This window comes from Lissotriton vulgaris, chromosome 6 (assembly GCF_964263255.1).
Source record: "Lissotriton vulgaris chromosome 6, aLisVul1.2, whole genome shotgun sequence".
Taxonomy (NCBI): Eukaryota; Metazoa; Chordata; class Amphibia; order Caudata; family Salamandridae; genus Lissotriton; species Lissotriton vulgaris.
Window position 1 is genome coordinate 1,834,213,453 of NC_141694.1, and position 24,851 is coordinate 1,834,238,303.

At 49.3% G+C, this 24,851-nt stretch overlaps 1 protein-coding gene across 2 annotated transcripts in view; it reads left to right on the top strand.

Annotated features, from left to right (window-relative positions):
- Positions 1–18,820: 18,820 nt before the first annotated feature.
- Positions 18,821–24,851, top strand: part of DNMT3A (DNA methyltransferase 3 alpha) — a 1,977,379-nt gene continuing 1,971,348 nt past the window's right edge. For both annotated transcript variants that reach the window (XM_086928111.1, XM_086928112.1), the window contains exon 1: positions 18,821–19,013. The gene's annotated coding sequence lies outside the window, so the exon portion shown is untranslated. The remainder of the gene's footprint in view (positions 19,014–24,851) is intronic.

Below are 24,851 nucleotides of genomic sequence, written 5' to 3' on the forward strand. Positions count from 1 at the left end.
GCAGACAACCTGGGAGAATGGTCTTCGAAGGCTGCAGAGGAGCTCTGCTCATGCAGGGGCACCCTCTTACATAAAACCCAGCACCCTGCTTTCATGATTGATAAGGCCTGCTATAGGAGTGACTTATAAGTTTTAAGTGTAGTGACCCATAGATATAGTGAACCTATATCTAAAGTAAGTGGTGCAAGCACCAGCTTACACAGGTTGCAGTAGCAGACCTGTAGTTCCATTTTGCATGACCTCTCATGGGTGGTGCGAGAAGTTGGCCTGATGTATGATGTTCACAATTCTGTGGGCACCTTGTATCAGTCCAAACAATCCCTTATGGTGGTGGTTGTAAAGTCAACCTTAAAGACAAGTTATCCTAGGGGTAGCATGGACTAAGCAGTCTTAGGCTAAACTCAAGAGGGCATATGAAGCCAGCTGTTTTACCATATGCAATCCTGTAATATCAAATGAAAGGACACCACACAAGTTATATATTATAAAAATATATGTATTTATTACTAGAATAATCTTCTGTACTACTTAGCACATAGACGCCAGATTGTAAGGCTAGGCGACTTCTCTTCAGATGAAAAATCAATTAAAACTGGGGTCCCGCAGGGCTCCAGCTTAAGCCCCACCGTATTTATTTTTTTTTAATTAAATTTGTACTTTATTGCACATTCGATGTAAGCACACAGCACGTAACGCCTACAACCCGGAGGCCGGCGGCAACAGTAAATAGCATCCAGCACAGTGTTCAGAAGCATCATACACAGCCTTAGTGCCAGCATCCCGGAGGCCTGGCGGCACAGACAGAAAAAGCGTCCCACATGAATAGCATTGCCGTGTCGTAAGAATGGTATGGAGAATCCGGGCACCGGCGCCCATGACCACGGAGTGGTGTGCAAATACAATGCAGCTAGTGTGACTGTGCAAAAGAGATCCCGGAACCATGTAAACAAGTTACGTAAAGAAAAGTACAATAAACCCACATCCTAACAAACCCCACCCCCCCAAACAACCAGCCTACCCGTACCCGTGTCCACCCACCCACCTGCTATATCTGCTGAGTCTGAACGTTAACAACGCACCTATAGCCAAGAACTCATATGGCCAAGGGTGCAAGGGACCCCACAAAGGCAGCCACCGAGTACCACCCTCCCTGTGTAACCTCCCTGGGGACACATACCCCCCACATCACAGCTACCAGCAACCAGGAACCAGGCGACCGCCTCACAAAAAAGAGCAGTCAAACGCATAGTATATCAATCTCCGACGCCTCCACCTCTCCCTCCTGTATCTCATCCAACTCCTCCCCTTCAGATTCCGATTCTCCGCCCCCCTTGGCACACAGATATTCCCTATATAGCCCTCAAAAATTCTTAGGGCGACTCTTCGGGGGGAGCAGTTCATTATACACCTCCGACTGTGTGCAGCAGTACAGTAAATCCATCTCCCAGCGCCTCTTAGTAGGAATTGGTCCCCTCATCCAGCACAACGCAACCAGACGCTTGGCAGTCAGCAACGCAATATCCGCTAGGCGCCGCACTGCCACCGGAAGTGGCTTGGAATAACCCAGCAGAGCCAGTGCCGGGCACGGCATGACCTCCGTCCCCAACATCAAACTAAGTTCCGAAAATACCCCCTGCCAAAATTTATGAATACTAGGGCAAGTCCAGGACATGTGTAAGAAATCAGCCGAGGGAAGGTGGCACCGCTCGCACTCCGCCGATTCCCTCAGTCCATACCTGTGCAGTCTTTCCGGCGTGTAGTAGACCCGCTGCAGATACTTAAAATGGATCAAACGATGTCTACTATTAAGTGAAATCTTTCTAGTGTTCGTGCAACAGTAGTGCCACATCTCATCCGAGATCGTCAACTGGAGATCACACTGCCAAGCCAATCTGGCCTTGGAGTGCGGGTACTGCTTGTGCCGGTCCCCCAATTTCTTAAGATTCGTGACCAGCTTACTGGACGAGGGGTTCTTGATGACGTATGTAAGCTCCAGCACCTCCTGTGGCTCCGACATTTCCGGGCCCAGCAATACCTGTAGCGCCCTACGGACCCTATTATATTGGAAACTATGCAATAGCGTCTTCCCAGGATGGGAGTGCAGGACCTGGTGCAACGTCTTTACCGTACCGTTCACGAAGAAATCCCCCATCTTTTCTATGCCCAAGTCCCGTAGCGCCTTAAGTACCCCCTTCTCTGTCAGTGGGGCCAACCACACCGCCCATTCCACACGCATGAGGGGTGAATACAACAGCTCGCTATCCCGGGAGCAGACCAGCTCATGCCAAGCGTGGTTCGTAGCCGCAATGGAGTCTAAATTTCCAACCCTACGATCAACAGGGCATCATATTGTGGCTGGGAGAGGGGTGGGATCCGCAAAGAGGCGCTCAAGTTTCACATGCGGGATGCTAGGGTCCCCATGGATCCAAGTGTGTAGATGAGCCCCCTGCGCTATTCTGTAGTACCGCTCCAGGTCTGGAGCCCCCAGGCCCCCTCGTTCATAGGGGAGCATTAAAGTCTGCCATTGAACCCTCGGTTGTTTGCCCCCCCAGGCAAGCCTGATGAGCGTCTGTGTTAGCTGCCGGAAGAAAGCCTTTGAAAGCACCACGGGGATATTAGCAAAGAGAAAGAGGAACCTGGGGAGGACCACCATCTTCATTATCGCTATTCTGCCCATCAGGGACAGAGGGAGCCTGCACCACACCTCCACATCATCCACCAGTCTAGAGTACGCGACACCATAGTTCTCGCGCACCAGTATCTCAGGATCAGTGTGGACACGGATCCCCAAATAGCGGATAGAATCTGTGGTCCACTGCAGCGGGTACTCCGAGTCAAACGGGAGGGTCACCGGGGTTAGGGGCAACGCCACAGACTTATTCCAGTTGACTCGCAAACCAGACAGGGCTCCAAACCTCACCACTTCCCGCAAGACAGACGCCAAGTTCTCCTCTGGTTCACGAACATATAACAAGGTATCGTCAGCGTAGGTCGATATGCCAATCTGATAGGTAGGGAAGTTGATCCCTTCAAACCCATGGTATTCCCTAATAGCACACGCCTGTGGTTCCGCCACTAAAGCGTACAGAAGCGGAGAGAGGGGGCAACCCTGTCGGGTGCCCCTTCTGATCTCAATCGGGCCAGTGACCGAGTTCCCTATCTTCAATCGTGCAGTCGGCTTATAGTACAAGGCCCCTAGCATCTGTAAAAAGGGCTCACCCAGTCCATATTTACGTAGAACCCTGAGCATAAACGGCCACTCCACTGAATCAAAGGCTTTTTCCATGTCCAGGAAGATAGCAACAGCCTTATTCTCCTGCCGGACATGCTGAATGGTGCCTAGCACCGTACGGATGTTATACGTCAAGTTCCGAGCGGGGACAAACCCAGCCTGCTCCGGAGCCACCAAATCTGGGACAAGCAGAGCCAGACGCGCAGCCAGAACTTTTGCGTAGAGCTTGGCGTCTATGTTAATCAGGGAGAGCGGCCTATACGAGCCGCACTCGGGGGGTTTCCCCGGCTTCGGAATTGTAATGAGAAGTGCTTCCCTCATAGATTTCGGCATACTACCCTGTTGGCAAATGTCATCAAAAAGCAGCATCAGGTGTGGTATAAGTTTGTCTTGGAAAGCCTTATAGAAGGCCACCGTAAGCCCATCAGCCCCCGGAGCGCTGCCTGATCTCATTCCCTCTAGCGCCTCCAAAATCTCCTCTTTCTGGAACGGTGCCATAAGAAATTCTCTCTGCCAATTTGCTAGGAAGTTTTTTGAAAGTTTTTCGTAACTTTAGCCCTACCCAGGGATTGCACCCGCATCAAAGGTTAAAAACGAGAACTGAAAGAAGAGTGTTTATGATTCACACAATCGGAGCAAACATCGGAGTCCTTCGCATGATTGAAAAAGATACACATTTATTTATTATGGTTTTAAATCAGAACAGACAAATAATAATGAATGTTGAATATTGTATGCTTATGAGCGATGTCAACCTTTTGAATGATGCATAATGGGAGATGTGGTTCACTTAGAGATTACAGTCACGATGCATTAAGAAGCGCTTGGGTTATAGGCGAATCAGGAGACAGAATACCAGGGAGGAGGGTCTTTAAATAACACGTGGGTGGTAAACGATCCGTTACACAAATCTGTATAATCAGGATGAGGACGCTAGACGCTGTAAGATCGTTGCAATAGGTAAGCGTAACGGTAGAAGGATGATACGTTTGTCTAGGGGTTTACAAAAAACTTAACAGGGAAGGCATGGCTTGTGTTTATAGGAATATCGCTTACGGCGAGCACAGTGCAGTCAGAATGGTTTAACCTTTAACATTAAGCAGCGCGGCAGGTTGGATTAAAAGTGAATAACTCTGAATACAGAGGGCTTACAGAACGGAACACGCTCACGCCGGATGGGAGGGTTAACAACTGGTACGATGCATAAGAGAAGTAATGATGTTGAATACGTGGTTGCACAATTAGTATGTTAAACATTAGGCGCTAGATGACTGTAGCACTCGATGGTTGACACATGTACGTAGAGCATTGGAGAATAACGAAAAGAATACAGTGTTTTACATTAATGAGGGAATGACGTTGAAAGGTGGCATTTTTTAGATACTAAATAATGTGTTTTGTATTGTGATTAAATTGCAGTGACCCCCGAAGAAGGGCACATGGAGGCCCGAAATGCATTGGGTTTTTTATCTGCACAATAAACGTCTACTTGTGAAGGACTTCTTGTATTCGTCGCATTCTTGCAAAGAAGCCTGGATTGGCTCAGTTTGAATGTCAGAAATTTGAAAATTGGCACCTGAACCCGATTGGTGGAATGAAGACTAACAATGAACTAAAATGCTTTCTAAACAGGAACTTAAAGATTGGATAAAAATGGTTTACTAATTGAAAGACTGATAAAAAATGAATCTTAAGTGCACGCTAAAATAGCGGCACATAGCTGTGCATTTGGCTTAGGGGCTGTACAAAAGTCCCTCGTTTCACAATTTGCTAGGAAGGGCATATGGATATAGCTCAGATAGTCGTCTATTTCCTCCTCTAAGTGACCTGACCGTGATTTGTATAGTTCGGTATAATAAGCATGAAATTCCGCCAGTACATCCCCTTCCTCCGTGACCACCTCACCACTAGATGTTAACAACTCCTCAATCACCAATGGCGGTCTGCTATTACGCATCAGCTTAGCCAACAAGGAGCCAGGGCGGTCCCGTTCCCCGTAGGTGCGTGCCGTGGCATACTTCCCCATATGCTGTATCTCCCTATCCGCCTCATCATGGAATTCCGCCAGCAGGGATTTAAGCCTCTCATTCGTGCTAGTGTCCTCTGCACCCCCCGTTTGTCGCTCCAGCTCAGACAGCTGTGTTTCCAAGTATTTTAATCGCCGCCTAATAGCTTTGATCACCCCTGAGTGTTTGGCCATCGTCATCCCACGTATGTATACCTTGAACGCATCCCAAAGAACCTGGACACTATCCACCGACCCCGTATTAGTCATGAAGTAAGTGTCTATATCCTCCGCTAATTCCCCTCTAAAAACCTCATCCAGGAGTGAATATGGGGGGAACCTCCAAGTGAACGGGGGAATTCTTCTAGCCGGTGCCTCTAGCAGCAAAAGCAATGGTGAATGGTCAGATAACGTGCGGGGCAATACTACACATCCCTTCACTGAATTGAGGAGAGAGTGAGAGGCAAACCAATAATCAATTCTCGTGTGTATGTTATGATAGGCTGAGTAATGAGTGAAACCACCCTTCCCCGGGTGCCTATGACGCCACACATCCAACAAATCAAGCTTCACCAACTCCGCCTGCATAAGTAATGCCGAGGCCGCCGGGCATTTGGAAGCGCCAGCCGACCTGTCCAGCTCTGGATTCAGCACAAAATTAAAATCGCCCCCCCACAGCAACCTGGAGCCCTCATACTGTCTGCATAGGTCCGCTAGCGAGGTATAAAAGGAAGGGGTATCGTAGTTGGGGCCATACACATTCACAACCAACAAGTCGTGGCCTTTCCCCACACAACGGGCAATGGCATATCGGCCCTCCGGGTCCACAACAATCTTCTGTAGTTTCAATTGCGATTTGGGATTAGCCCACGTAAGCACACCCCTTGCATGCGTAGTAAACCCTGCAGCAACACAATGGTCCCCAAGACCCCTGGTCAACAGCATAGGACTAGATAGAGGCAAGTGGGTCTCCTGGAGTAGCGCAAGGTCAATCCGGTGGCGCTGTAAGTATGCTAGTACCTTCCGAAGTTTACGGAAATCATTCAACCCCCGCACATTCCAAGTTAGCATTCTGATAGAGTTGGGGCCACTCTCCTGCCCTAAAACCTCAACATCCACCATTGCAGAGTAGTGAGTGAATCGAATTCGCACAGGTGGGACAGCAGACACAGTCCTGCAGTAGGCCGAACAGAACCCCCCCCTCGACAGTCCCCAATTGGCGTATGCAACATGGTCAACAAAAGAAGAATAGAACAACCACCCACCCACCCACAGCCGACCAACCGCAAACCCGGTCAGACAGGTCCCGCCACCACCCACCATCCCCCCCCCGTAACCTCCAACTGACTCTACAAACCCAAGGGGCCCTCAAAAGAGCCAAAAGCCGAAAGTGCAAGGGCAGAGGTTCCCAGCTAGACAACAGTTCGATTGGGTCTAGGACCTTAAACCTCAGTTACTCCTCCACCCCGCCCCCCACCAATATTCGGTGCCCTCACCAGCTCAAATCCACACCATCAAAGTACGAAACTCCCGCGCGCAGGAGGGCCCTCCCAAAAGCAACCGGCAGTCAGTAGAGCGTGCTGCCACCAAACCCCCAGTGCACTCATATTAGTTCAGTGAGTAACTAGAAAGATCTCACCCCAAAATCGTGACAGTACACAGTAGGCTCACAGTAACTGTACAAGAGTCAAAAATTCGGTTGAGCACAGTCAACCCAGAAAGGGGACCAGACACTCAGTTACTCCTGGCCGTCTACGTTAGAAGCAGCATCAGCGTCCTCACGCCGACTGTTGCGTTGTTCCTTGGCCCACTCCTTCAGGGATTTTTTCAGTTCCGCAGAGTCGGTGAAGAAGTGTGAATGCCCCTGTCGATTAATTCTGAGTCTCGCGGGGGGAGGAGCCAAGATGGCGACTTGAGCAGACGTGTAAGCTCCCGGCTCCACCAGCTCTCTTCCTCCGCGCTACTATCCTGATCCCTATCCTTGTGGTTTGTGGCGGCGGAACGTCCGCTATGATGTGCTGATCTGCAGCATCGTTCCCGGGCTTCTCGACTCGCCCGGCAGCCGGAGATAGATGCGCAAATGGTTTTCGCCTTGGCCCCGTGCTGAACCGCCGACCGTCTCCGAGTCTGGGAGGCTTGATGAAGACCGGGGTTCCCGTGCGACACCGAGGACGTAAAGGTGGCACCATCCCCCCGGGACGGAACCCTGACGGCGCTGCCTGCCACGGAACAATGCGAGCTGTGCCCGGTGCGTGATCGCTGTGTAGAGCTGCTCCCCAGGTACAGCGTCTTTGTCCGAGGCGGAGTGCGAGCGGAATAGATTGCACGGCCATGTTTGGCGAGTATTGGCTGAAGGCTTCCCTATCCTTGTGCTACGGCATGTAGCTGCAGGGTTCTCAATCTCGAGAGCCCGATCCGAATCATTTGAGTTGGAAGTGAGACTAGTATCGCTGCCTGTTCATGCCGCACCCGCCTCGGCTGCTACTCTGTGGCCCTACCGACATGGCTGTACCTTGTGCCTCGGGGAGCGTGAGAGAGTGCCCGCCCCAATCTGCTGCCTGGGACACCCCACTCGTGCTGGGAGACTGCTCGCCACCGTTTCTCCCGGATTGGGATGACGAGGGGCTACAAATACGGCTCTACAACTGGGTCTATCCTGCCCGCCCTGTCTGACTTTCGCTCGAGAATGCACATGGATTTCCGGGCAATGACCGACTGCATAGACAAAATGGTGCCTGATCTGCGACGGGAGCGAGATGTCGAGAACCAGCTGCCCTTGGAACTGTCTCCATTAAACTTTGCTGAGGATACAATGTTTCTTTTTGCCCGCGGATGTGATTTGACTGCTTCTGCTTCTGCCTACGCTCAACACCGGCCGCCCGGTGGACTCGCCTGTGACAATTTGCTTCCCCCGCCTCCGGGGTCTGCCACATTGTTGCTTGCAACTTTGTTATTGCCCCAAGACCTGGACATGCAGCCTCCGGCCCTGCCGATGGAGTTTCCCTCGTGTCCTACATTCACTACGCTGAAGAGCTTGTACGTTCCGGATCGACGAGGGAAACAACTCATGAAGGACAAAGGACTGTATGGTGATATTCAACGGCCATTTTATGCTTCCACTTTACTCTCCTTCTTTGTGCGGCCATGTTGTCTTTTGTTCTCTGAGGGGGCGGGCTTTCTCCAAGAACTCCAGTTGGGAACGTATCCGAGATCGGGCCAGGGCTAGATTGTTCTTCTCTGTTATCGATCGATTGGCTGGTTGAGCTGAGGCTATCGCTGTTTATGCAATTGTTCAAGTCACGCTTTGCGAATTGTTTTTCCCCAACTGTGTCTGCATTGCTATTCCCTTCTTTGCTGGTATAAATAGGGTGGGGGTCGAGATTTCGGCTGTGGGGCTGGGATCGGTTAGAGTTGCTTCTCCTTTCGTTATACTCTTCCCCCACTCTTTATTTCCATCTCGCCCCTTAGTTGTGAAGGGGACTGATATTTTACGAGGGGTGCGTCCCGGGGGGCATCTGGGATCGGGCTAGGGTTCGGCGGGCTCTTAATTGCATTGCCTTCTCGCTATTATCTGTGGCTGTGACTTCTTACGGGGGATGGAAATATGGGGCCACCCAAGATCGGGCCAGGGCTAGGTGATCTCTTTAGTGTTATAGACGCATCGACGGGCTGGGGTGAGGACGGGTCTGCCTTTTGTTTGATTTCTTCGCAGATTTGGGAATATTTCCCCACCTGCAGTTCTACTTGGAACCACTGTCTTGCCGATGATACTTTTGGTGGGGGATGCGTATGGGGCTGGTGGGGACCGGGAGTATGTTTAATTTTTCTCCTCCTCCCACTTCTTCTGAGAGTTGGGGAGTGGGATGTCTCTTCTCACTCCCTGTATTCTCTTTCCCACTTGGGGGTTCTCTTGGGGCGACAGGCATGCCTATTGGGGGGGGGTGGGCCGTGGCCTTCCGCTGGTATGCAGGGTGGGGGGATGGGGTGTTTTGTGTTTTCTCTTTGTTTCTATGGCCCTCTTTTTCTTTTTCTCTTCTTCTGTTTTCTTTTCTCTACGTTTCCTTGCTTCTCTTGGGGTCGGGGTTCAGTGTTCCTTGAATGATGATAGCTATCCTGGTCATTTATTAGCCTCTACTCTCTTTGTATTGATGTAATTTGTACTCGACAAAATCATAAAATTAAACCTTTTTCTATCCTTTTACTATGGTTTGCGGCTCCACACGACACTCTTTCCTCAGTGATGGCTTCAACGGTGTTCTGTCCTATTAGCTCCTTTTTCTCCTTTTTCCATGTGTCATAGCGGCCGGCCCTGCGGGGTTGTAGGCAGACGCTGTGTATTGTGCATTTTATCAATAAAGGTTTAAAAAAAAAAAAAAAAAAAAAAAATTCTGAGTCTCGCAGGGTACAACATGGCATAGTCCAGCCCAAGGTCCCTCAGTTGTTTCTTATATGGGGCGAAGCGCTTCCTTTCCTCCTGCACTCTCGCCGTGAAGTCCGGATAAAGGGAGATGTTCATGCCCTCAAATTGCAGGTCTCCTTTCTCCCTCGCCAGCCGAAGCGCCAGGTCCCTGTCATGATAGTTCAAGAGCTTCGCAATAATCGGCCGCGGCGGGAGTCCTGGTTGCGGCTTCGGCCCCAGAGTGCGATGAGCCCTTTCGACGATGAACATAGGGGAGAAGACCTCCTCCCCCAACAGGGCCCGAAGTAGCTTCTCCACAAACAGCTCCATTTTACCAGTGTTGGTAGACTCCGCCACCCCAGTAATGCGGACGTTGGAGCGCCGCGAGCGCGCCTCCAAGTCCTCCGTCTTGTCTTGAATGACTTGGAGTAGCCTGCCGAACTGCTTGCGATCTTTATCCCATTCCGTCTGGGCCTCCTCCGCCTCCGTCAGCCGCCGTTCCGCCATATCCAGCCATTCGGCATGCTTATCGACTCTCTCGGACATGCGGTCCATCTGGTATGTCAATGCATCAATTTTAGTGCCAATCGCCGCCATGCTGTCTTGCAGGCCCTTCTCCATCGACACCAGCATTTCACGAATGTCCGCACACAGTGAGCTTTCGGAGGCAGTAGGCCGCGGCGAGGCATCCGGGGCCGGTCCCTCAGCCCCCTTCGTTTTCCGCTGGTCAAACGTTAGTTTGGGCTCGGTTTTGTCGCCCTTCCCCATAGCGTTCCTGGTGGACATCCAGGCGAGGTGTCCAACCGCTAGCAATACACCACCAGCAGATGTTAGGAGGGTGGACAGAAAGCAATGAGGCAGCAGGCTCCAAAGGACAAGGTGTTGCGCAGCAAGAAATGCGTCCAAGATGGCGGCTAGTCACACAGCAGTACGAGCAGGCCCAGATGCCAGGGAGGTACACCGTCGAGCACTCCCCTGCAACCAGACCACACCAAAGCCGGGCAGTTGGGTCACCACCACTCCAGAACACCTCACATCCACAATCCCACAGCCCTCCGAAGGGTGCGCGGGGTCCAGGCACAGGCAGTGAGAGCGATCTCCCAGCAGGTCGGCAGTCAGCTAGAACGTTCCTTCGGAGGCCAGTAGCACCGCAAACACCAGCACCTCTGCCCCCTCCGAAACCGCACAATCGAATGCCAGTTCACCATAATGTCGCTTGAAAACAGGGCGTGATATCGCCAGGCAGGACCAGTTGTTCGGTCGCAGGTTAGGTAGACCGGCTCCACTTCAGTACAGCAAACCGCACGTAGCGTGACGCAGCACGGGCAGCCATTCAGGATAGACCGCGGATTACGGCCTGGTCCGCCACAGCAACGTCCTCCAAGCAGCAAAGCACCACCACACCGAATTTCACCGGGGAAAGGCCCCCCGCCAGGCCGGAGCGTAGGAAGAGAGTTCGCCTCAACTTTTAGAGCTAGTTAGGCGCCAAAAGGATGGTTTTGACGGAGTTTAATGGGGCTCAGGCGAGGAGCTCAGCGCTCACACGTCTTTCATGGATGCCGGCAAGCTCCGCCAAGCCCCACCGTATTTAACCTTTACATGGTTCCTCTACTCTACCTGATTTCCTCCTATAACATCATTACTGTCGCCTACGCTGACGACACCCAGCTTGTTCTGACCCTTGATAAAAACCAACCTAACGCAGAACAAACATTAAAAGATTGTCTGTCAGAAACCTTCAAATGGATGTCACACAACCATCTGAAGTGCAATTCATCTAAAACTGAAATCATACCTTTTGGACCCAACAATCTCTTCTCTCCACAACAATGGTGGCCTGAAAATGCAGAAGCTCCCCCCATACCATCAATGCTGCGCGAAACCTAGGCATAAAATTTGAGAATACTTTGACTTTCAACTAACAAGCCATGGAAGTGGCAGGGGTATGCTTTGGCATTATCAGAAGCTTGCGGAAATTCTTCGATCTTCTTCCTCTGAGTGCCAGACGTACGATAGCTGTTGCCCTCATAACATCAAGGCTGGACTATTGTAACAGCCTTTATGCTGGACTGAACAAATCAGCCCTTCATAAACTCCAAATGGTCCAGCATGCAGCTGCCAGACTGGTCCTCAGACTGTCCAGGAAATCTTCGGCCTCAGGAGCTCTGGATGCCTTGCATTGGCTCCCCATCCACAAGCGCATACTCTTCAAAGTTCTGACTATCACTTACAGAGCCTTTCACCATCATGGCCCACTGTACTTGCGCAAATACTTTAATCAATACCACCCGTCAAGATCACTCAGGTCCTCTACAGCTAATCTACTCCACGTCCCCAGGTTCAAAAAGTCAACTAGAGGAGGAAAATCCATTGCAGTCATCGGCGCGAAAGTATGGAACAAATTTCCCTCTTTTTTACGTCAAGCCTCCACTGAAGTTAAATTCAGAAAGCTTTTAAAAACATGGATCTATTCCTTGCCTAACGCCGAATGTATGGGATTCATATGATGTGCTTCTTACATAGGTAGTCTCTTTTTCAGCTACTACCTGTGGTTTCTGGAATCCAAGCGCCAAGATACTCCTTGGAGTGGTAGCGCGCTATATAAGTCCCTTTTCACTTCACTTCACTACTCTTTATGAGTATAGAAGCACAAGCGTTTAAACAAAAGCATAGTTAAACATTCAAAAGTTGCACAATTTTGGATATGCCCGGTGGCCACTCAAACCATATACTAAAATAGTGGTATAAGTACCACCTTTCGAACAATGGTAAGGCCTAGGGCGTTGTGAATCGCTGGGACTACTCGGGACTAGCAGTGATGAAGTTGGGAGAGGCCCGCGGGACACGGGTGCAGTGCCTAAAGCACAAGCATTGCCAATGCAAAGTCAATGGCGCGTAAAAGTTAAAGAGTTACTGTTTTGGGAGTCTTCCGGCTGGACTAGAATTACCACCGTTAAAACTAGGACACTAGAGGTGTAAACCACTACAGGAGCACCGTTGTTAGTTCGTTACCTCACCCACAGGAAGCAGGTGCATAGGTGCCAAAGTGTGTCGGGTTTCGTCGTGTAGATCTATGGAGCCTGGAGATGAAGATGCTGCAGGCGGCCAGGAGGGAAGAGTCCGGTTGGATCCAAGGGTGGATCGAAGATGTAGAGTACCTGAAAGCAGAGGGGACAGAGTCGGGGTCACTACCCAGTGACCAAGATGGAACCAGGAAGGAACCAGGCAATATCGGGCGCAATCAGGTGACTGTGGTGAAGCTTGTCTCCGCTGCCATGTGGACTCTGGGGCATCGACGATGGCCAGGAGTGGAGCACAAGCTGTCCCATGAAGGCTCTCGCTGTCGGCAGTGTCGGCTTTCGGATCGGAGGTAACAAGTCTTGGCAAGTGCAACCCACGCAGGATTGGAAGATCGCTTCTTACTCGGACCAGCAAGGTCAGAGCGGTGGCTCCTTTTCAGAGGAGCGAGGGCAAGTCTGGAGCAACCAGACTAGTAGTTTAAATTTCAAGGTTCATCGGTTCTGGGGCCACTAGCCAACGGGCAAGCGACCGGACCAACGCGTAGAGCAGGAAAATGCAAAAGGGCCCCACGCAGCACTCGATGAGTGTGGAGGGGAGATCTTTGGTGCACAAGCTGCTTGGGGCTGGGGCTTCTCAAACCCCAATGCACAGCTTCGAGGGTGCCTTAGAAGCTGAACGGTCAGCACTTCGCAGTCTTTCCAATATGTCCGGCTCCAAGCTTCCCCTCACCTCCACGGGTCTCAGATTCTCTGGGACTATGGATCGGGCTGTTAGAAGTCAGGGAAGCTGGGTCTTGTTGATCTCTGTCGCTCGAGTTCCGGCGGGAACTGCAACAAAGTAAACCGTTGGGCGCTGGATGGTGCCTGTTTGCACAGGGTGGTCACTCCTTGACCACAAGGGAGATTCTTCAGTCTTCCACGTCGAGTGGGATGTCGAAGGGTCCAGAGTTCTGTATCAAAGTTTCGTTCAGGATAATCTATTGCTCCTGGGCACATCTCCTACCTTTATTCCAATTCAAGGGGCTGGATTACCTGCTAGGTCCCTCCTATGGGTGGAACCCAGGAAAGGGGTGGTTACACCCCTTTCCCTTTGTCCAGTTTCGCGCCAGAGCTGGGACTGGAGTGTCCCAGCACCGGTTTGAACTGGACTATGCATGGGAAGCCTTGTGCTCCCCAGGCAGTGTCTAGTTTCATTCAACCCTCCCTGCTACAATCCACTATCTCCTGTCTGGGGTGGTGTAACACCTCCCTGTGACAGGATATCCATTGTCCAGGCCTCCCCTGCCGGAGTTTCGGTCAGTAGCAGGAGGCCAGACTCGTGTCTGTGGCAGCAGCGTCCATTTTGTGATGCTGGGGCTTTGGTTAGATTTAACCGCGCTTAGTTAAAGTAACATGTCTTCTCCCTCTAGAAGGGTGGAATGCTTCCCCCGTCGCCAGGACGGGCGAGGGGGTAGTATTCCAAAGCGTATTACACCTTACACGACATGTTTTGATAAAGCCAAACCAGAGTTAGCAAATAACCGCAAGGATTATAATGCACTTAAGAGTATATGGTATGGCAATATCTTGGAATAGCTAAGGGAATTGGTCCCGACAGCTGCAGACAGGCTCAGCTCATGCTAGAGCACCATCTCACATAAAACCAAGCACTCTGCCTCCAGGATTGTTAAAAGCGGTACAAAGGGGGGGTGGTGATGGACGGAGCATCTGAATCAATCAAACACTCACACCCAGTCAAAAGATCTGGGTTTAATCCATCACCGTTCTTTAGCCCACTCTGCCACCCCAGTTCAAACATGGCCATATGCAAATCAGTCTGACCCTGTGCCTCATGGGAACAGTCCAGCCCGAACTGCCAAGCCATGTCTTCCCTGGACCAGAAACAAGCTTCCGAGGACCGGTTTCTGGCATTCCAGTAACTAGTCAAGCTATCCAGGCTGAAGAAGGCTGATAGCCAGAAACCGGTCCTTGGATGCTTGATTCCGGTCTGGGAAAGATATGGCTTGGTAGTTTGGACTGGACTGTTCCCATGAGGCACAGGGTCAGAGCTGATTTGCATATAGCCAGTGTCTAACCCAGGGTGGTGTGGAGTGCAAAAAAAACGATGGATTTAGGCCCAGATCCTTGTACTGAGGTGAATGTATGACATTGTTCTACATTCTGTCCATCAACTGTGTTTTTTGCAATTTTCACCCCGAGTGTGCTGGGTATACTCAGACGTGAGTCCCAGGCTCTCCACACCACTGGAGTCAAGCTATGCAGGCTGAAGAAGGCTGATAGCCAGAAACCGGTCCTTGGATGCTTGATTCCGGTCTGGGAAAGATATGGCTTGGTAGTTCGGACTGGACTGTTCCCATGAGGCACAGGGGTCAGAGCTGATTTGCATATATCTAGTGTCTAACCCAGGGTGGTGTGGAGTGCAAAAAACGATGGATTTAGGCCCAGATCCTTGTACTGGGGTGAATGTATGACATTGTTCTACATTCTGTCCATCAACTGTGTGTTTTGCAATTTTCACCCCGAGTGTGCTGGGTATACTCAGACGTGAGTCCCAGGCTCTCCACACCACTGGAGTCAAGCTATCCAGGCTGAAGAAGGCTGATAGCCAGAAACCGGTCCTTGGATGCTTGATTCCGGTCTGGGAAAGATATGGCTTGGTAGTTCGGACTGGACTGTTCCCATGAGGCACAGGGGTCAGAGCTGATTTGCATATATCTAGTGTCTAACCCAGGGTGGTGTGGAGTGCAGAAAACAATGGATTTAGGCCCAGATCCTTGTACTGGGGTGAATGTATGACATTGTTCTACATTCTGTCCATCAACTGTGTGTTTTGCAATTTTCATCCAGGATTGTTAAGGCCTGCCATAGGAGTGACTTATAGGTATATATGTGTCCAGATATAGGTTTAGATATAGGTATACTATATCTAAGCAAGGGGTGATTACACGACCTTGCCCCAGCTGAGTGATCAGCCAGTTGTGTCAGTTTGGATAGCCAGCCAGGGGTGGCAAAAGATATGCTGCAGCCCCTGGTAGGCCTTGGATACACCCATGCCCTGGGCACCTATAGTGCACTGTACAGGGGCTGATACGGTGAACTAATGTCCAATTGGGTATGTACCTAAAGTACATGGAATCCATTTTACAGAGAGAGCAGATAGTCTGGGGCCCTGATTAGCAGGGTCCCAGGCCAACTAAGTCAAAAACCAGCTAAACACTAGGCAAAAAATCTGGGGTAACCATAGTCAGGTATCCACCTTCCTACAGGTGGCATATTACATGCTTCAGCCCTTGGGAGGCCTCTGGGGTATCTATGCCCTGGGTACATGTGTACCATATACTACGAACGTATAAGTGTACCCCAGTATCCCATTGGGAATGTACCAAAGTACATGCATAACAATTTTAGGGAGAAAGCAGATAGACTGGGGTCCTAATTGGCATTTTTGGCAAGAATGATTTTGGTGTCCTATTGCGCTTGGGGACATACAAGCTTTCTCAATCTGCATACCTTTGCATCTACCAAGAATTCAAGAAATACTGCTTCATCACAGTACTATTGTGCCATATGTATTAAGCATACTGAATTGGATAGCTCCTTTACACTGTACATCACTGCACAAAAATAGAGCTCAGAAGTCTTGTTAATTAAGAGAGTTTTTGTCAGCAGACTCATTTTCAAAGGGGGTTTTAGAGTACATGGTTGAAAATGTTAACCACCAAGAATATTGTTATTTTTTTTCCACTCCGTAAACTTTGTGAACTTCACAAAGTTTTAAAATCTTTAAAATAGAAAAGTATGTGCTGTTTGAGAAATAGCCCTGGCCATTTCACTCATGTATATAGTATAAAGTATCAATTATTTAGCCAGGGGCCTGGCAACATGTATGCACATACAATGAAGTGCAGAAAGCTAAGTGGCTGGGCTGCATTTTGTGAATAGCCAAGCGCTGAACTGCACCATATTTACAAAGATATAGTGCTGTTCAGCTCTCTCCCTGCGCTAGTGCAATGCTTTATTGAATATTTCTCCTTGTTGAGCCAAGGCTGGGTTGGGTTGGTGCATCATTTTGGTGCAACCCCAGGTTTACTGACTTTAGTAAATCTGTGTTTGCGTCAGAATACAGGGGCGGATTCATGGGAACGCCAATGCTCTTCCCAAGTAATGAGACCCCAATGCAGGGTAGGGCAAAGCAGCGCAAGGCACTGTGTTGCATTTCTTTGTAGGTGAAAAGTGACGGAAGGCCACACAAATATTAATTTGCGTGGCTTTGTAAATGCCCAGTGGCGGCTCCTCTGCTATGGTGAAGAAGCAGCAGCCCCCTTCCAACAGCATAAAGGGCTTATTATTGTTTTATTTTGTGTTCTGGAGTCTTGGGGCAGGTCTGGGGGATAACAGGCATCTAATGGAGTGGTATGCACTGTCATCAGTGCGCCTGACGGTTTGGCTGGCCATCTCAGGCCAGCCAAACCATCATGCGTACTGAGCTCTCTCCAAAACAGCAGCTTTGGGCTCTAGGCGGCAAGTAAATTCTTTTATTTTTCCCCTTGTTTTCGTGGTTGTCCCTCACCATGATCCCACCCCTTTCCTCTAATACTGGCCACTACTGTAAATGCCCCTTGAGCACTTGTGGTGCCTTGCGTCGACTTGTGTGATGCAGCAACAATGCAAGTACTTAGTAAATCTGGGCCTAAGTTTGTATATTTACCTGGCCAGGGGTCAAATAGAGTGGAATTTGCTATTTAGCTAGCTGCCGCACATATATTAATTGTTTTTGGTTATTGACTGGCAGCTGCCTATATAATATATAATGTCTGCAATTAAGCCTAGCGTGAAATACAAAGTGATCTTTATTTGTTATTTGCCCTGCTATCAGGCAAATAATATGCAATCTATCATTTAGCAGGTTGCCAAATAAATACTACAGTTTGTTCCTAGCTGACAGCTAAACAGTACATAATTTCTGCTATTTAACCTGTATCTGGGTAAATAGTGACATTTTTTCGCTATGCGTTAGTGTGTAAAAAAGATGCTACTTACCTAGGTCACGGTTAAACAATAGACAAATGTTACTATTTCTCTGGAGACAGACTAAATAGCTATCACTGTCAGAAATACTTTCAAAGCAGAATTTGAGGAACTTTCAAGCTTTTCAAGTTCATGTGTCCTTCTGAGTTTATTCTTTGCAGTCTGGAACCTAGTGGGCCTGATTACGAGTTCCTCCCAATATTCTGACCCATACGTAAACTTCTGTTTACGCATGAGTCGATATTACGAGTTTGAAGGTATTTAATGCATCCGATAATTATTCTTTGTTACATTTTGACAGGTCAATTCTGTTCAATTTTAACAGGGGAAATCATACGTATTTACTGTTTCAAGCAGATTTTGGTGTGTTAAACACCAAAATCTGCATGTTATTTCCCAAGAACTCGTAATAGGTGGCATTTATGGGATCCAATAAATAACGTATCCCATGGAATCGTTATTTTTCAGGGGCAATAAATAACGCCTAAGCTTATAATCATGCCCATAGTCTTTCATACATGCTAATAGGCCATATTCCAATAGGAGATTCCCGATCTCTGTAGCCAGAAAAAGCTATATTTTGGCTGTCTCCCACCTGAAATTGCCTCTTCTTCAATTGAAGTCAATAGGGGAAATACAGTCTGCCAATTCATTTTTTGAGAATCTCCCTCTCTCCTCTTCTAAAATTTTAGCATCGATGGTCTTTAAACTATAACAACAACAATAAAACTTTGGAATGGAGGAGCTACTTGTGCATGTATGGGTCTAGCAAAATGTTGACGTTCTGCTACAGAAAGAAGAATTTCATATCTAATTGGCAGCAGCATTTGGAGAATTACCATGAAAACAAAAAAGAGCATCTTTCTAACCACACACCGTATAGCGGTAGCGGGCTATCCATGCCGGCAGCACTTCAGCGCCCCATTCAGGTAAGTACCATATAAATGTCACAATATAAGAAATATTTGCTGCTGCACCTGTAGGGGGAACACTGACACCGCTGCGCTCGGCTCGTAGATGATGTCTGTGCAGCGGGCGCCTGGGTCTGTGGTTCCCAGGCCTACACCCGGCGGCGCTAGGACCGCGCGGGGCCTTCCTCAACCGAGTCTCCCCTGTGTTCCGCATCCGGCGGCGCTAGGACCGAGCGGCGGCCTATCTGTTCCGTCGGCGGCAGCAGGCGGCGCTCGGACCCCGCGGCCTGTCACCGGCGCCGGAGCGCAGTGCAGAGGGAGCCGCTGCTGAAGGACGGGAGGCCGCACCGGCCCGGCAGAAAGCGGGGCAGGAACGGGGAAACGAAGCGGTAGCAGCGGAGCCCGGGGCCGGCACCAGGTGAGCGGCAGACGTTAGGAGCAGACGGACTGAGCAGGGGGTGGTGTCACCTGCCCGGGGGGCGGGGATCCATGCTTGCACCCTGCACGGGTTGCTGTCTGCGCACAGGATGCGATTTAAATTCGGTGCTGCACGCATAGTAAATTACATAGCTGTCTGCCCCCCGCCAGCCTGTCTATTCTCCCGCTGCGGGGTGAATAAAGCCAACATATCCCCCCCCTGCCAGGTGTCATTGGTACCTCCCCAGGTGAGTGTCCGTTTCCCCCCCACCCCAATGTGCAGAGGTGGTTGAGTCCTTACCGTTCTACCTTGGCCGCTGGTAGCGTCCATCCTCTAAATGTGGGGGTGCCAGGGTGTGCTGTTTAACAGGTGCTGACGGCCGCTTTATTCTCTAGGTGAGGAATAGGTTCTGGCTCCCCCACCAGGTGCAGCGCCCTCTCCCGCCCAGACACCCCCCCTGTCTGTATCCGCACAGGTAGGAGTTGGCCGTGTCCGGATCTAACTGTCACTTCTCTGGCGCCCCGGGGGCATTGGCGCTGTCAGAGCACCCGCCTCATTTGTCGGTTTTTTTCATGACATTCGTCTCCATGCCGTGGAAAGACATAGGCTTAAAGATGTAGGCGCCAGGTGTATGAACCCGTGCCCCGAGGCCGAACGGGAGCAACCGTCTGCGCCAGTGACCCGAAGGGGAGGCTGTGTCCTGATGGAAGAGGTCATGAGCTCTAGGTGCGCCTGTCTGTGGTGTAGACTTTGTTCTGATTTAAGGGTGCCTTGTGTCTGGACAGGACGGAAGTTGGCACATATGTGCCTGTGCCTTGACCATTGGGTCACAGACTCCATGTAAATGTGTCTGGACTCCATGACATGTGTCCTGACTAAGTGGTTCATGCTATATCCGTGCCTTTATCCTGATGTGAGGGTGGCCTGTGTCCTCGCAGGAGACCTTTTGTCCAGAATGTGCCTGTGTCCTTGCAAATGTGGCCTTTCTGGTTCCTGTCTGGTCCACTGCCTAAACAATTTAACTTTTGGTCTTTTCAGGAAAAAAAAGAGATATATATATTCACTGAAAAACCCAAAGGTTGCAAGGATGTTCTAGTTAAGCTCAGATTTCTCTGGTACAAAACCAGTGAAATTCAGCAGTCCTAGTTACCGGAACAACTTACACCCCCGCAATGAACTGCTTATGACCTCATATATTACATCACTCAGTGAGATCACTGATGAGATCTCAAATGACATCACTGATTACATCATCCAGGGAGTGTACGTATTTTGTAAGAGTTTATAATTGTTAAATATTTATATTAAGGTACTTCAAAAGTTAAATTAGTATACTAGGTGTACTATTAATGAGTGACAGTACTTCTAATATATATTATGTGAGTGGCTGTGTGAAGTAGGTATCCTTGTGCATGAGTGGCTGTGTGGGTGTATAAATGGGTGTGTAACTAGCTGTGTGGGTGATTGAGATGCTGTGTGAGTGGCTGTATCAGTGAGTGAGTGGGTGTTTCAGTGGCTCTATGGGTGGGTAAGTGGGTGGGAAGTGACTGTATGGGTGAGTGAGTGGGTGTCTGGCTGTATGAGCAATTGACTGAGTGTGTAAGTGGCTGTATTGGCGAGTGTGTGGGTGTCTGAATGGCTGTGTGAGTGACTGGGTGTGTAAGTTGCTGTATTGGTGAGTGAGGGTTTTTGCTTAAGTGAATTTGTGTTAGTGGCTATATTGCAGAGTAAGTGTCTATTTGAATGCCTGTAACACTGTATCACTGTTGTAAAGCGCTCCCATACCCTCGGGTCAGGTCAGCGCTATATAGAACTCCTAAAATAAATAAAATAAACTTGTATGGATGTGTGAATGTATATGTAAGTTGTTTTGTGGGTATGTGAATGAGTGTGTGAGGACGTGTATGGGTGAGTGAGTGGCTATGTTGAGAGGCTGAGTGAGTGGGTGTGTGAGTGACTGTAGGTTGATAAGTGGGTGTGTGAGTAGCTCTATGGGTGAGTATATGGTTATGTTACTGATTGTATGGGTGAGTGACTGGTTGTATGGGTGAGTGAATGTTTTTGTGAGTGGGTATGTGAGTGGCTCTATGGAGGAGTGAGTGGGTGTATGAGTACTGGTATAGATCTGTGAATGGGTATGTGAGTGGATCTCTGGGTGTGTGAGTGGGTATACAGGGGGTTGTATGGGGATGTGAGTGGTTCTGTGGATGATGTTATCAGTGATGTCATTTGAGATGTCATCAGTGATGTCACTGACCATGTCATGAGTTATGTAATATGTGAGGTCATAAGCAGTTCATTGTGGGGGCATAAGTTATACTGGCTCATGTAACAATAACTGCTGATTTTCACTGGCTTTGTACAAGTGAAATCTGAGCCTAACTATAACGTCCCTGCAACCTTTGTTTTTTTCAGGGAATTTTTTTTTTTTTAAGTAGTCGTGTTTGCAGAGTGCTGGAGAAACGGGGTGAGGCCTCCTACCAGCTCTCAGGAATCCTGCTCTGTGGGACTTACTGGAGGTAATAGGAGGGCTCCTTCAATCCCAAGAACCATCAGGATCCAAGAGAACTTCATCCCCCAACCAGTAGTGCACCAGCAGGCACTTTTGCAGAGTGGTGGAGAAAGGGGCTGTGGCCTCCAGCGAGGTATCGGTCAGTTTAAAAAAAATTAGGTAGGAGAGCACCATTACCTGGGTCGTTTTCGGCCCTGGGGCCCAACCTTTTTTTTTTTATTTTTTTAAATAAAAAAAAAGTAAATTAAAGGGAGCGGGACAGAGTGGCACCCCTCCAGGGCATATTTCGTCTCCAGGGACCACAACCCCCCTGGGCCTGGCCTCAATTATGGCACCCACTCTGTTAGGGACCATGGGGGGAGCCTCAAGGCCCCTGCAGTTTCTTCCGGCTCCCCGCCTCCTATGGGAGCCGGAATAGCTTTTACATAGAGGAAACGGCGAACATGCAGATCCCTCTCTGTAAAAGCAATTGTGCTCCGCTTTCAACAAGCAAGAGCATTCTCAATGCTCTTGCTTCCTGAAACTGGAGCACAGTTTGTAATGGCTTGACAGTAGCAGTAATGCTCCCACCAAGCCATAGCAGACAGCTATGTCCCGGGGGTGGGTGGGGTGGCAGTTCCCAGGGCCATGTATGGTTCCAGGAGGGGTGCTGTGTGCCCCCCCTCCTTTCTTTGAATTTGCCCTGGGGAGGAGTGGTCCCTGGGGCTGTGGGAGGGGGTGGCTGCACGGCTCCACCATATTCAATTTGTCAAATGCCCCAGGAAGGTGGTGTCTCCCGAAGCTTTGCGGGGGTGGTCCACACGGCCCCTGCATTCTTTAAACAAAAAGCCCTGGGAGGTGGCGGTCCCTGGGGCTGGGAGGGGAGTCAGAAGACCCCCATTGTTAAATGAATAAGCCCCGGGAAGATGGTGGTCCCTGGCGCAGCGAAGGAGTCCATACGGGCCTCCCCCGCATTTTTTATTAACCAAACCCCGGGTAGGTGGTGGTCGCAGGGGCATCAATGAGCACTAGGAGGGGTTGGGCATGCCCTCCCCCCTCCTTTTTTTAAAATGCCCCTGAGAACTGTCCCACCCTGAGGACTATTAGAAATGAAGCACAGGAGTCCGTATTTCGTTGTTTTATATTTTTCCGGCTGGATTCACAGATCCGCCCACCCAACCCCTCACCACACAAGAGCCCTAGGGGAACAGGGTGTTTCTTCCCTGCCCCCTTTTTCTTCTTTTTAAAACTTTTTTTTTTCTGTGTCACAAGATGACTGACAACACTTCCTGGTTTGAAGTGTTGGCAGCGTCTCAGATCTCAGAACTTGATTGAAAGGGGTCGCAGATCCTCCACGTCCCTATATATAAAAATTAGAATTTTCTTTAATATTTCAAAAAATACTAAACGGATTTACACCAAATCACAAAAAGGCACTTTCCTGAACTAAATCTACCTTTCTGCCAAAGTTGGTGTAATTCTGTTCAGCATTTCGGACTGTAGCCGCTTTCAAAGTTCTTATGGAAATTCACATGGGGAAAACACGTATGGGACCCCTCTTTTCTTGGCCCCTGCTTCAAGGAATACCCCGAAACTTTCAAGACAGTAGCTGAAATGTGCTTTGAACTAGTTTTTGTAAATTTCGTGAGGATTCATCAAACGACACCAACGTTACTGGCAAATCTAAAAAGGCTCTTCCTATCGAAACTAGGTCTTAACTATAACTACCTACTGGCAACCACCAGTAGGTAATATATGTGTGTGTGTGTATATGTATATGTATATATATATATAGCAGTGCATGGGGAGGGCACAAGTTATTGTTACCTTAGGGCCATGGACGTCATTTGTGCAGCTGTGACCCCTTACCTTGCCACTTGCTACATCTGGCACTTTAATTACAGCCTCTGGCCTCAGAGATGGAAAAATTAGTGGTCGGAACATGGGCACCTCTTCCTTCTGGACTTTGGTTGGGTCTCCAATCTCGTTGCTTTTTTCATAGATTTTATTACAGTAATAGGGAATAATATTAACTATTAGTATAATAAACAAGCATTGGCATAGCCAATAGGTCTCGCCTTTGGGATCTTTTAAGTATTTGGCCATGCAGCACTTCGATAACATGATATCAAGTAAATGCGCTCTTAAAGTGAAAGCGGCAGTGATAAGAAAGTGAAAGCAGCCACGTTCACAAACAATTAAGGCACTCTTATATATAATAGCAGCGCACTTCACAAACAAGGTGAAAGCAGCGCCATCACAAATAATAAAGGAGTGAGGCCACGCTGTATGGTAAAGCACAGTGCTCACCTCTGCCACTTCTTACATTTCGATTGATGTTTGCCTGAATGCGCGATGTTTAGCACGATGAAAGCGCAACAGCCAAGCGAGATATGAGGCATTAGCAAAAGAGACCGTCTGTTACAGTGAGGCAGCACTTCGGAGTATGAGTGTAGCTGCATAAAACCAATTGTGAGAAGGTGGAAGCGTGAGTAGAGGCGAGTGAAAATGATCCCTTCTTTAAAATTGATACTGCGGGATAGATCGATTCAGAAAAGGGGGTGGTGATGAACAGAGAGTCTGAATTAAGCAGACCACTCTTACCCAGTCCAAAGATCAGGGCTTGATCCATCACCGTTATTTATCTCACTGCACCATCCCAGCTCAGAACCTGGCTATATGCAAATCAGTCTGTCCCTGGCCCAGTGCATCATGGGAACAGGGCAGACTAAACTACCAAGCCAATTCTTCACCAGAAAGGAGACAAGTTACCTGGGACCGGTTTCTGGCATTTCAGCCGTCTTCGGCCCGGCTTGCTTGAATCCTGATGGTGCAGTGAGAAAGGGACTCATGTCTGAGTATACCCTGCCACACCTATAGTGGCCAAAAACGATTCAGAAAAGGGGGTGGTGATGAACAGAGAGTCTGAATTAAGCAGACCACTCTTACCCAGTCCAAAGATCAGGGCTTGATCCATCACCGTTATTTATCTCACTGCACCATCCCAGCTCAGAACCTGGCTATATGCAAATCAGTCTGTCCCTGGCCCAGTGCATCATGGGAACAGGGCAGACTAAACTACCAAGCCAATTCTTCACCAGAAAGGAGACAAGCTACCGGGGACCGGTTTCTGGCATTTCAGCCGTCTTCGGCCCGGCTTGCTTGAATCCTGATGGTGCAGTGAGAAAGGGACTCATGTCTGAGTATACCACTGCCACACCTATAGTGGCCAAAAACGATTCAGAAAAGGGGGTGGTGATGAACAGAGAGTCTGAATTAAGCAGACCACTCTTACCCAGTCCAAAGATCAGGGCTTGATCCATCACCGTTATTTATCTCACTGCACC